Raw genomic sequence first — 12,563 nt, 5'->3', positions numbered from 1 at the left:
GGTTTTGCACCTGGGTCAAAGCAACATCCACTATCAATACAAGCTGGGGATGAAAGGATTGAGTACAGCCCTGCTGAAAAGGACCTGGGGTTACTGGTGGGTGGGAAGCTGGACGTGAGCTAGAAATGTGTCCTCACAGTCCAGAAAGCCAACAGTATCCCGGACTGTGACTGAAGATGCATGACCAGCACGTCAAAGGAGGTGATCCTGCCCCTCTACTCTGGACTGGTGGGGCCTCAGTTGGAGTATTGCATCTAGATGCAAAGTCCTCAGTACAGGAGAGATATAGACCTGTTCGAGTGCATCCAGAGGAGGGCCACAAAAATGATCTAAGGAATGGAATACCTCTCCTATGAGGACAGACTGAGAGAGCTGGGGCTGTTCATCCTGGAGAAGACTCCAAAGTGACCTGGTAGCAGCCTTTCACTATGTAAAGGAGAGCTATAGGAAAGAAGGGGATGGACTCTTCAGCAGGGTCTGTTCTGACAGGACAAGAGGAAATGTTTTCAAGCTCAAAGAGGTTAGATTTAGGTTGGATATAAGGAAAAGGTCTTTTACAGTGAGAGTGGTGAGGCACTGGCACAGATTGCCCAGAGATGTGGTGGATGCCACATACCTGGAGATTTTCAAGGTGAGGCTGGATCAGACCCTGGGCAACCTGATCTAGCTGTGATGTCCCTGTTCACTGCAGGGGAGTTGGACTAGATGACCTTAAAATGTTCCTTCCAACTCTGAGGATTCTATGGTTCTATATATAATGATATTAAAAATGCTCCAAAATGGAGGTGTGCTGGTTCATAAGGTCACAATTCAAAACAATTTCTTTCTGGCACTTTGTAGCCTTGTGAAGATGAGCCCTGACTTGGCACCCATGATAGTGTTGCTCAAGTCTCTCAAGCTGAATTAATTAAAAAGTCATGCTCCAGAAATTTTAATGATAAAAGTGTTAACACTGCACCAAGCAGTCACAGTGATGGTGACTGATGGACCATACTGCTAAATTAAACAAAAGTGGAATAGATATAGAAAAATGACCAAGAAGGTGGAATATTCCTAATTGCTATGGGAAAGACTTTTGGTTTAGAAAAGCAAGGGCTTGGCACTCAGCACCTTTTGAAAGCTTCATTAGACAGCTTGCACCTACAAACCATTTTCAGAAGTGCTGCCCACAACATCAACAGCTGAACAGATGAACAGATCTCCCTGCACAAGAAGCTCCGCTTGCTCTGGGAAAGCACCTTTCAAAGTGCATTCTGCTGCTTCAGTCTTTTTCAGCACATGTAAGGGAAACCAATCACAAAGCTAACACCAATAATGAACTTCATATAAACATGATATCTACAATGTTCAGCTTATCTGTGAAAGTCCATGCTGTTCTGTGTGGGTGAGTGCCCTGAGCAAAGCATCTCTATCTTTGAGTAATTTCAGAAGAACAAAACTGCTTCCAGCTCGTTCTTGCGAGAGTATCTTAGCAAACAGCTTAGCCACAAAATATTTCCCTTATTGTGATATCTACCAACTGTGCAATTCACAGAAATCCTAGATTTCAAAGGGGAAATGTAGCAGACAGTTTGTTAAATGCAAGTTACTGAAGTGGGAAATTTTACATATATACATATATTTTACTATCCTTCACCAATACAGTGTACAACTGAAGACACATACCATCAAGTTCACTGGAGGTACGGAAAAACTCACAGTTCTGGAGTTAATCATTAATATTGTGGGGTTACATGGAGGTACTTTTAAGATTGCCACAGCACGTGGGAAATTCCCATGTGCATTCCCTGCAGGTTTTCAAGAAATAGCCTTTTCTATTTGGCTCAGATTCTTTTGTAATTGTTTACATAAATTGAATATGAAGTATCAAGGTCAGATATTTTCCAGAAAGCCAAGGAAAACTATTTGCTGCTCTGCTGCTTGAGAAAACACCAGAACAATTCCAGTATTAGTCAGTCTCCTTTTCTTCTTCTTGCTTCATGTGGTTCTACACTATATGGCACAAAACAAAAAACTCCAATCTCTTAAAAGGCTGCAATCTGTCAGATGCAGAAATCCCAAACCAAGAGAGGTAGCAATAACTTTAACCTCACATACTCAAAACAAAGCTATTTGCCTTCATTTTATTTTACAGATATCAGCGCATGCTGCAGTGTCAGCCCAGTTCCCAGCTCTGGGAAAAAATTGTATGAATGTTGCTGAAGTCAATTATAATTGTTTGTTTTGAAGGGAGCCCTATCTCCCAGATAACATTGCTGTTGGAGAGGATAGCCAACAACAACCCTGACACAAAGGGAGTCACATCATACTGGAGCCATCCCTTCCTCTCCCTCCCAGTTTCTCAAGGAAACTCTGGGTTTTCCCCTTGGTTATCTCAGTGGGAGTTCTGAATCTGACTAGTTGGGAAATCTATCTTTTTTGACACACAAAACACTTACTGATTTCCCAGATGAATTATAATGTTAATTTCTCCTTGGCAAGATTTTTTTTTTTTTCCCTTCAAATTAATAAAGGACCAAATTCCTAAAGTCAAACCTAAATTCCTAAAATCAGTATCTCTGCTGATATATTTTCCCTCCATGATAGATCATGATCATGCCTAATCCAAAGGGCTTTGGAAGTGTTAATGAGACATATGTAACTGGTAAAGTCATCTAGCCCTTCAGCTGTTTTGGGAAGGGAAACCCATTTCCATCCTAGCCCATACATGGGTTAGAAACCTAGTACAAGATACCATAACCTTGATTCCTAAGATGCATTTTGACACTGACATCAATGGACGTTTCAAGACTAAGGTAGCATAATATAAGCCAAAAATGTCAGATTTCTTTCAGGCAGGGAAGATCCTTATGACCAACTCCCATGAGAACACGCCACAAATTCTGCATCGCAGTTAACTGAAGCTTAACCATAGCCGGCTCTGCTGACCTGCTCTCATGCACAGACATTTGCACTGCCCAAGATATTTCAGCTGACATGGGCAGTTGGAGGCCAGCACAGAGGATTAGAAAATATTTATAGCCAATATGTATTTTTAACATTTGCCTTTCACCTCCTCTTTCCCATATTTAAAATTTAGCACTCCTCAAGCTACCAGAGATTGGCAAAGATGCTGAAACTCCTCTAGTCCATACACACTCAGACATTAGATCCAAGATGGGACATTAAACAAAGGCTTTCAATAAAGGCTTCTGAAACTCTTTGCAGCCATGGATAATGCACCTCTTGCACAACAAATATTAGGATAAGGGAACACAGCCACAGAAATTGAGTCAGCATAATTTAGGCCAATGCTTTCAGGAAAGACACAGACCAGTTAGTTTGAGTCCAGAGGAAAACAACAAAAATGAGGAAAGGTTTAAACCCCATATATTATAAGGAAAGATTAAAAGGATGGGATTTGTTTAGTCTAGGAAGGAGAAAGCTGTGAGGAATCCTGATAGCAGTCTCCAAACAAATGGACTTGTAGCTGCAGAGTAAAGGAAATAACCAACCCTCTGGGACCCTGACAAGAGGCAGTGGTGTCACACCAGCAGCGAGAGGGACACAAGCAAGGCAGTAGGAAAGACATAATGTTAGGCAGAGATAAGACCTGAAAGCATTTCCTAGGGAGGTTGTGGGACCTCTGTCAGTGGAGGTTTTTGAAAACATGTGAGGCAAACATATGTCAGGAGTGGTTAGTGTGAAGCCAATCCTGTCTGAGTGAGGAGATGGCCTGGGTGACCTCCTGAGAGCTCTCCCAGCCCTGTTTTCAATTATTCTGTTCTTCCTTTCTTAAGATGTGTGGAGCAGTGTCTAATTGCTTGTCACAACTCATTTACAAAAAGCAATTGTCTTACAAAACTCCATCAGGATGCCCTGAGATGGCACAATAGAAGAAAACACTGAATCTTACCTCCTCACTGTATATGGCTGCCTTGACATCTCCAAGTCCATTGTCCACTCCTCTTTTTCCTCTGGCTGTCACATGTTGGTTCCAATAGCTCTAAGAGCACACTTGGAAACTCTGGTAAAAAATAAGCCTCTGTCTCAATGAATAATTAAAAACAAAACTCCAGATGTATTTAGAAATAGAAAACATGGGTAACTAATGCTGTAATTGATGGTAAGACATGGAGAAGCACACAGACTACATATATCCTCCAGTCATGTACTGCTCACTAAGATAAGCAAATACACAAATTAATGCAGAAATTTGGTTTTGATGAGCCAAGAAACATCTCTGGAAAAAATGTACATTTACTGCTCATCTATATACCCCTTCCAGCTCAGTAATTCAGCTGCAAAACTGCAGGGATGTTTTTAAGGTTTTAGTTTCATTCTATTGGGAACCAAGTAGGTAAGAATCATTGCAGAGCTGAGCACAGATTTACATATCAAGTGTTTGCCTGAAGATCTTCCCCAGGCTTGGCTGGCCATGGCAGGGCCCAGCTAAAAACTCTCAAGTCTTGCTTGCCCACAGTTGCCATCACAAGGACTCATGAGCATGCTTTATCAAACATTTTATGCAGGCCTGGAGCACTTGGTAAAAAGTAAAAAAAGAAACAAAACCAACAAAGTACAACAAAAGCATTTTAGAATGTTTTTCACTACTTCCTCCTACCTAAAAATGTTCCTCTGTTTTTGATAGGCTGTGACGCTTTCAGAAACTTGCACAATCTGAAGCCCTTCTTATTGCAGGTTCACTTTTTTTTTGTTTGTTTTTTCTGAACATCATTTTTCAGAAATTCAGCTAGAAATTCAAAAAGTATTTCTTTTACATCAGTAAGCTATAGTACAGAGACTATTAAAACTATCAGAGACATCCATGCTGTCATTTGGGCTGACCATCTGAATAATATCCCTTTTTATTTCTCTTCTTCAGGTTTTTGATACTTCAAAACTCCATTTGTTTGGACACATGATGAGTTCAACAGACAGTATTCTCTCATTTATAAACTTTTGAAGATCAAAGACTGGTTCTTACCTTTGAAACTGTCCACTTCAAAATTTACCTTCCAATTTTTTTTTCAATATCCTGGGTTTCTATGCAACCTTTATAAGCTTCTATGCTTGACCCACTTGAGCTCATTTCCTACCTTTATCTCGTCATCAATTAAATGCAGCTGATGTCTGTCAGCAGTATGATGCCTCTCTTTGCTCAGTCACAAAAGTTGTCCCACTGGAAACCTGCAAAGCAAAAGCAGGAAAGAGGGAAAGGTTAAAATAGGGTGCAGCAAGCAATGTTCTCCAGCATCTTTTCTGTATGTTGTTTTGCCTTTTCTCCTCTGTCAGAAAAGAGCTTTGAACTGTACCATAAAGTTTTCCAGAGAATCATATAATTATAGAATTACTTGGGTTGGAAGGGACCTCACAGATCATCCAGTTCCAACCCCCTGCTGTGGCAGGGTTACCAACCACTAGATGAGGCACTGGATCAGGTTGCCCAGGGTCCCATCTAAGCCTGCCTTGAAAATCATCTTGATTTCAGGAGGGTGGAAACAAACAAGAAGGAAACAGTTTTCCACACTGATTTCAACTCCAACTGAAAATCTTTTCTGAAGTTCTGTCAGACCTGTTGCAGGATAACAGTTACTTCAGTGTATCTCTGACCCAGCCCATCACAGTGGGATTCTTTTTCAGCCGGAGAGGGATCTTGCACGATGACAAAGCTTACATTTAGTCATCCATAACTTGAGGAAGCAGCCTGTGAAGCTCAGTGTGTTTCTGTTGTTTTAAGCGGACTGCTATTTAAACAATTTTTTTTTTTTTAATCACTATACATAAAGAATGATGGGAATATTTTAAAACAATGAAAGGATATGTTTTGATGATAAGTCATCAGCTCTAGAGTCAAAAGTGCTGCTATCCAATAATCCTAATTACAAGTAATAACTTCTTTCTCCTTGGAATGGTGAATTTCAATTCACTGCAGATTCATAGCAATTTAACAATATGCCTGACAGCAGGAACAAGAGAAGAGCCACGTCTATTTAGACAGCATAAAGCAGCACTTGCTTAACAACAGTGTTTTGTGGCTGATGGAACCACTGGGAGAACTCAGCAGGGCTGTTTTTTTAGGGGAAAGACAGATATAAGTAAATTCATTTGGGCATGACAAGCCGATTATGAATGCAACAGCAACACAATTATCTGCCTTCAAAAGACAATACGGAAGATGTGCTTCTTCCATCATGTGAATCTATTAAAAATAAATAAACAATCCAAGTGAAACAGGCCTGAGGGCTTCAGTGTTATCCTACTGAGAGAGATCGCTTCCAGAGACCTTCTACAAGGGCAGGAGTCCCTCAGCTCGGCTGCAGAGGACACAGCCCCAATGCCAGGAGGAGCTCTTCTCTGAATAATTAGGCAACAAAAACTGTGAAAAGCTTTGGGATCCCGAGTCCCTCGTCCCCATCCTTCACAGTAAATAGAGGGTAAGTGATCATCTTTGAAAGAAAACAACCTTCCCCTCCACCCTCCTCTTCAGAGAACGGCAAAGGGAATAAGAGAGCATCTGAATTCTTACGGCTCTCATGGCACAATGTTGCAGCAATGCGTGCCTGGAGGATTACAGGGCAGTAATAGTTTCTCTTTGTGTTGCTTTGCTCTGAGGATGCTGTATGGATTGCTCTTCTCCCAGCTCCCAGAGCAAATTACCTCCCGCAGCCTGCGAGTCATTTCATCAGGCAGTTCTGGGATGTCCTGGTACAGAGACCCAGCACTGAAGTCCTTGAGGAGCACGAGGACATGATACCTGCAAGCCTTTGTGCACATGTCAAGATGTGCACATGTCAAGATGTTTTTGCAATTCATGAATACAGAACTGCATTAAAATAATAATAATAATAATAATAATAATAATAATAATAACTGGAAAGAAAAAAAGCTTTACTGTTTCTTCTCAGTCAGGGAAAGAGGAGGGGAGGAAATATCCTCACCAACACATCAAGGATTTTCTCTGTTCTTACTCCAGCTCCACCACCTCCCTATCATGCTCTCAACTAAGGAGCACCAGCTGCCGTTTCAACCAGGATCACAACTGTGACACCAGGCACAGCAAGCAAAATACCAGACCATTATGGAACCAGATTTGGCAATGTTTTTTGCTCCAGTTTCTCCCTTGAAATTAAAGTCTCATGTGTCAGTGGTCACACTGTTGGAACCAGAAGCCCTCTCCTCCTCCAGCCTGGATTCTTCCGTTCCAAGCTGACAGTACGGCTCGTTGCCATCCTGCACGTGGTTCCCAACAGCAGTAGAGCTGAATGCTGGAAAACTGTTGTTGTTTTTTTCCTACCCTCAGTACTAGACATCAAACTGAATTCAATCCATAACTCAGAAGGTTCTTCTCACAGCTTTTTCTGGAAATATGACAGTTATAGAATTCCATTATTTCCTGTCGTGATTATTTCCTGTGATGACTTTGAAAGCACATTTAGAAAACACAGTTGGCTACATAATTTCTTTTATAAAACATGGAATAATCTTGTCTTTGGGGATGGGAGCACAGGGGTTTCTGAGGCAGGTTTCGGTCTAAGCAATAACAATATTTGAAAAATAATTAAATTCTGCTTCCCACAGTATTTCATAGAATCACAGAATAGAATCATAGAATCATTAAGGTTGGAAGAAACCACTAAGATCACCTAATCCAACCATCAATTCACTTCAATTTAGCCATACTTTCTTAGACTTTTTGCCATGAGGAAAGAGTACACAGGTGCCCCTACCATCGCATTTCCTACCATGTAACACCAGTGATGCCTTACAAGAACCCCTCCTGAAGCCAAAACAAACATACATCTTAAAAGGGCAGCACAGGCACCACTCTTACAAATGGGTGATAGTCCCTCCCTAGGAATGTAGTAAAAGCTTGCACAACTTTTTCAGATGCTTGACAAGACATCTTACTCTTGGAAGGCTGATGTCAGAAAGGATGTGAGTAAAGGGATGTTTCTATGGCAGGCTTAGCCTGAGCTCTGCCCAAATGCTGTTCCTACTCTTATCCTCTCAAGTTTGACATAAAATATGTTGTACAAAGTCCTGCTGTGCCTCCAGCCCCTTCTCTCCTGTCTATTGAGGTGAGATGGATCCCAGGTTCCACTGGAGCACGAGCTGGAAACCAGAGTTGGACAAATACTGCTGTCCTCAACTCTCAATTTTATATTATTTTTAAAAACCACATTTTTATTGCCAAAAGTGTTGAAACTTGGATAGGGCTAGCAAACTGAAAATATACAAAAATCATTCTGGTCAGTCACAGTACTTCATCTCCATGTTTTTGAAAGAAAAAAAAATCAGTAAAATTCCAACATTTTATTTCTTTTTTCTTTCTGTAAGGCATTTGGCAGTTTCAAAATATCACTTTTGAAATGTCAGTGTCTTTCAATCAGACCAATCTGCAAAGCTTAGCCATTCCTGCCAGTACTTTTCACTTCAAATAATCAACATTTTCTGATGAAATAATATTTAAGTTAAAAAAACAACAACAACAACAACACAATGTACAAAACATATCTCTGGTCAATTCTGATAACCTTGCAGATCACACTGATCACAATGCAGTGGAGATGGAGATGGACATCAACTGTACTTTCAGCCAGCTGAGAATACTGGAAGATGACTTTGAGGCCATTGCAGCCCTGATGAGTTCAAATAAGGTGCTCAATAAAATAACCAAGCTAGTTATGTTTCAGTTTTCTCTTCCACAAATTACAGAGCATAAAAAAAAAGCTGGTTCTTAAGATGGCAGCTTGAGAGATCAAGTGAAAACTTCTTTTATCATAAAGTTATAGAATTGATTGAGTTGGAAGAGACTTAAAGGCCATCTGTCAACTCCCCTGCAGTGAACAGGAACACCTACAGCTCCATCAGGTGCTCAGAGCCCCATCCAGCCTGACCTTGAGTGTCTCCAAGGATGGGGCTTCTACATCTGAAGGCAACCTGTGCCAGTGCCTCACCATCCTTACTGTAAGAAACTTCTTCCTTATATCCAATCTAAATCTCCCCTCTCTCAATTTGAAATCATCTCCCCTTGTCCTGTCACAACAGACCAATCATTTTTGAAACACATAGGCACTGGCAGGTATTAATCTTAGGTATTTTAACTGTCTTTCTGTTGAAAGACAAGGTTTTCTTAAAAAGAGTTTCTTCAGAAAAACAAGCTTTCATGTTCACCCTCCTGTACTCTCCACCTCACCCTGACCTGGACCTCAGGCAGCTCTGGCTCCCAGCCCATAGCATGTTTCTGCTTTGGAGGGAGAGACATCCTCCTTTGCTGCTGCCAAAACTAAAAGCGGTTTCTGATACTAATTCAGGTTCTTGGAAGAGTGCATTATTCCCATTTGCAGCTGATTGTCAGGTTGGAGATTCACGATGGAAAACGATTCCAAAAGCACACAAGAGGCACAGATGCGCAAATGTAGCAAGCCTATCTCTCCGGAAAAAATGCTGTTCTGACTCCAGACTATCCACAGACAGGGGATGACACCCTGAAAGCATCTTTACAAATGTTAATAGTGCAGGATAATCACTCAAGATGGGTGGCAAACAGATCAGAGATCTGTACACCTGGAGAGCATCACCCGAGAGAGAATGCTCTACAGCACATGTACAGAGTGCACACAGTGCCTGGGCTCTCTGCACCTCCACCTTAAGCCTTACTGTAAGTGTGTGTTTATCTTCAGGCATAAAGATTTTTAAAGTGCTTTCATTGGCTTGCACTGGGAGGTAGATGGCAGGATTAATAGCTGTTCTTCAAAGCTATAAACTGCATGGTGTGTTTTCTCAGACTTTGAGCCATGAGTTACTACTGTAATTAAATCCAGAAGGAGAGGCCATAATAGCATTCTGACTTGATTTCCAGTGGCAGAGCATTGATTAAGAGAGCTACATAATAAATGAGAGGCATTTCGGAATCGCTCTGTTGATGTTATCTGTAATTTTTTATAATTAGAAAAGCCTAAAGAAAATTGTATATTATAATTACATGCATTATTAATCCTACTCTGTTATAATATGAATTCATCTATGATTACAGGTTGCAGCAAGCTTTTGGTAATTTTTTTAAGAGGTCCAGTGATTTGGCTTACAAAGCCTCTGTAAACAACAGATAAATTGGATCATATTATTTAAAACTAATGCAACACCAGAGAAAGTTCAAGTTGATAACTTGGAAATCCAAAAACAAAGAGTTTAGGGGTAGTCATTTTCCTGTTTAAAATCTGTGGCTCAATGAAGAAAGCATTCAAAAAGCAAAATAGTTTTTATGCAGTCCTTCACGCAGAAGTCTTAAAAAATTGAATCTGAAAGGAGTTTAGCAGGATATTTAATGATTAAAATAACAATTTGTTCTTCATTCAGCTGCTTTGGAGTAACCCTGAGCACAAGGGTACCTGAATAAAGTTGCATTTTCCTATCCTATGTGACAGTGTACTGTAAAATACATAATTTCAACTCTCTCCACTTAGATAAGGAGAGAATTAAGAGAAGGTACATGGAGATTCTTAATTTAGTGAGAAAAGTGACTGCAACACACATGAAAACCTGCATTTCCAGAGAAAGCAGAAGCTCTCCAAAGTCAGGCTAGTTAGGACATCCTCTCCATCATATTAATAACCTGTTACTCTTACAAGTAGTCCCAATGGATTCAGATGGATTGAGTTTTCCTATAAGTCTGTAGATGGTTCACCATTTGGACCAAACGTTATTTTCTTCAGGTCTGATTTACTACTAATTTATTTTGTTTGATGTTATAGATAAGGCCCAAGCACCCCTATTCTTTTTGCAATTGTATATGCCAAAAATTTTAGAGAGATGGTTGAAAGTCTAGTTTTGGAAACATTGGAAGAATTGTAATGTGAAAATTAAATGTTAAGGAATAACTACACTGTACCTTTCTTCAGCTCTTTGCTATTCACAGTTCAATTACAGGTCCAAAACCAGCAGGACAAGTGGTAAGGTGCACTGAAAGCCCATTAAGCACTTGAGGGTTAGAACAGCATCTCCAGGACTCCATGTGCTCACAACAGGTAGATCTCACGCAGTACTTCAGATTAATATTTTTGATGGATATTTGGGTGAACTTAGCCATATCTGCTAATGTCTGTTTCACACATTAATTACTTCAGTGGAAAACTCAGTATTCAAATGAAACAAGACATTTTTTCCAAATAGTAAAGCCACAGGAAAGTCTTTTGTCACTCTCATGAATATAGACATAACAGAAACCATTTGTAGTTAGCCACAGACCTTTTCTGAAACATCAGTGATGATAATATGAAGCTGCCAAAGCACAGAAATGGGAAGTAGAAGCACAAAAGAGGCAATTCTCTCATTTCTGACCCACAATGTCAGTAATCACCCAACCTTAACGAGAACAGCCATTGTGCAAAAAGGATCCCAGGATCACTGCCTTTGAGAACTGAAATCCACGTGCCAAGACCACCTACACCACAGGACCACCCGTTGCCATCCCTTGCCAGCCAGAACCATACAACTTTCATTTGGCTCATGAAAATCAGGTTACATTAATGCCTGGTAAAGACCATTTGGAGAATTGTTAAAAAGAGGGTCTGAACACGTTCCAGTCAGTGAATGTTGATTCTGGCAGACACAAACTGAGTCATGCCTCGTCCCACACTGAGCTGTTGCGCTGTGGTCTGGGGCTCACTCCAGATGGTTACAGATGCTTCCGAATGGGGACCAGCTGGTTAATGTTTTCTTGCCTTGGTTACATGCAAGATAAAACCATTTACGTCATGGTTACTTTTGATAGAAAGTGGTTTAGGCTTAATAAAGTGTGTTTTTCAGCTGGAAACAAAAGGGTTATTCTGGCAGGTTGCAGGCTTGCAAAACATGGAAATGTTTTGCAAGTTTGCCTATGATTTAAAAGGTTGACTTAACTCTCTTCAGAGCTGAAAATGCCTCAAGTGGTGCTGTCACATTAAATGCATTCATTGTCTTGTTCACTTCTTAGCTGCGTTTTGCCATAACACATGCTGACTGGCAACCAGCTTTGATTCCAATACTTCTGGAGAGACTCCAACCTAAAAAAGAATTAGCCACCATCTGAATTTTGTCCTCATCGCTTTTTCATGGCATTTGGTGATGTTTACCTCAAAGAACAGATTCTTCTAGCCCAAACTGTTGTAGGCAAGAGATTTTTGTCTTTAATTTTTCTAATTTGTGATAAATAAAAGGACTGACGAAGGAACATGTTGAAAAAAATCTTCTTGGCCCTATTGTCCAGAATTAGAACAGAGCAGAGGTTCACCGAGATGAAACAACACTGATTCTGTCTAATCAGGGAAGTGGTAATGTATCTGATCTTACCTTAGAAAATTGCATAGGAGATCTCAAATCCAGAATATATTTGACTTTTATGTTTATTATAAAGAACAGATATCTTCTGCCAGGGAAGGCCTTCAGTTTTTCCCTCTGTAGTGGGAAGAATTTACTTTTGCCTGATCTGTCAGATCCCATTTTATCAAACCTTCTCTATACAGGATTCCCATCCAAAAGTTTTGAAGCATGGAGTACTTCATGGATTGACTGGATTAACCAGTCAGATTTTCTTTCTTAAT

The 12,563-nt window shown here is 40.4% G+C and overlaps 1 long non-coding RNA gene across 2 annotated transcripts in view; it reads right to left on the bottom strand.

Annotated features, from left to right (window-relative positions):
* Window positions 1-3,894: 3,894 nt before the first annotated feature.
* The window catches only part of LOC104910903, a 31,871-nt gene continuing 23,202 nt past the window's right edge, over window positions 3,895-12,563 (bottom strand). For both annotated transcript variants that reach the window (XR_004159717.1, XR_004159718.1), the window contains 2 exons: window positions 5,079-5,169; window positions 3,895-4,006 (listed from right to left, as the gene is read on the bottom strand). This is a non-coding gene — a long non-coding RNA (uncharacterized LOC104910903). The remainder of the gene's footprint in view (window positions 4,007-5,078; window positions 5,170-12,563) is intronic.

The sequence above is a fragment of the Meleagris gallopavo genome, chromosome 4 (assembly GCF_000146605.3).
Source record: "Meleagris gallopavo isolate NT-WF06-2002-E0010 breed Aviagen turkey brand Nicholas breeding stock chromosome 4, Turkey_5.1, whole genome shotgun sequence".
Classification (NCBI taxonomy): domain Eukaryota; kingdom Metazoa; phylum Chordata; class Aves; order Galliformes; family Phasianidae; genus Meleagris; species Meleagris gallopavo.
Note: the sequence above shows the minus strand (reverse complement) of the source record. Positions and strands in the feature narration are given on the sequence as shown.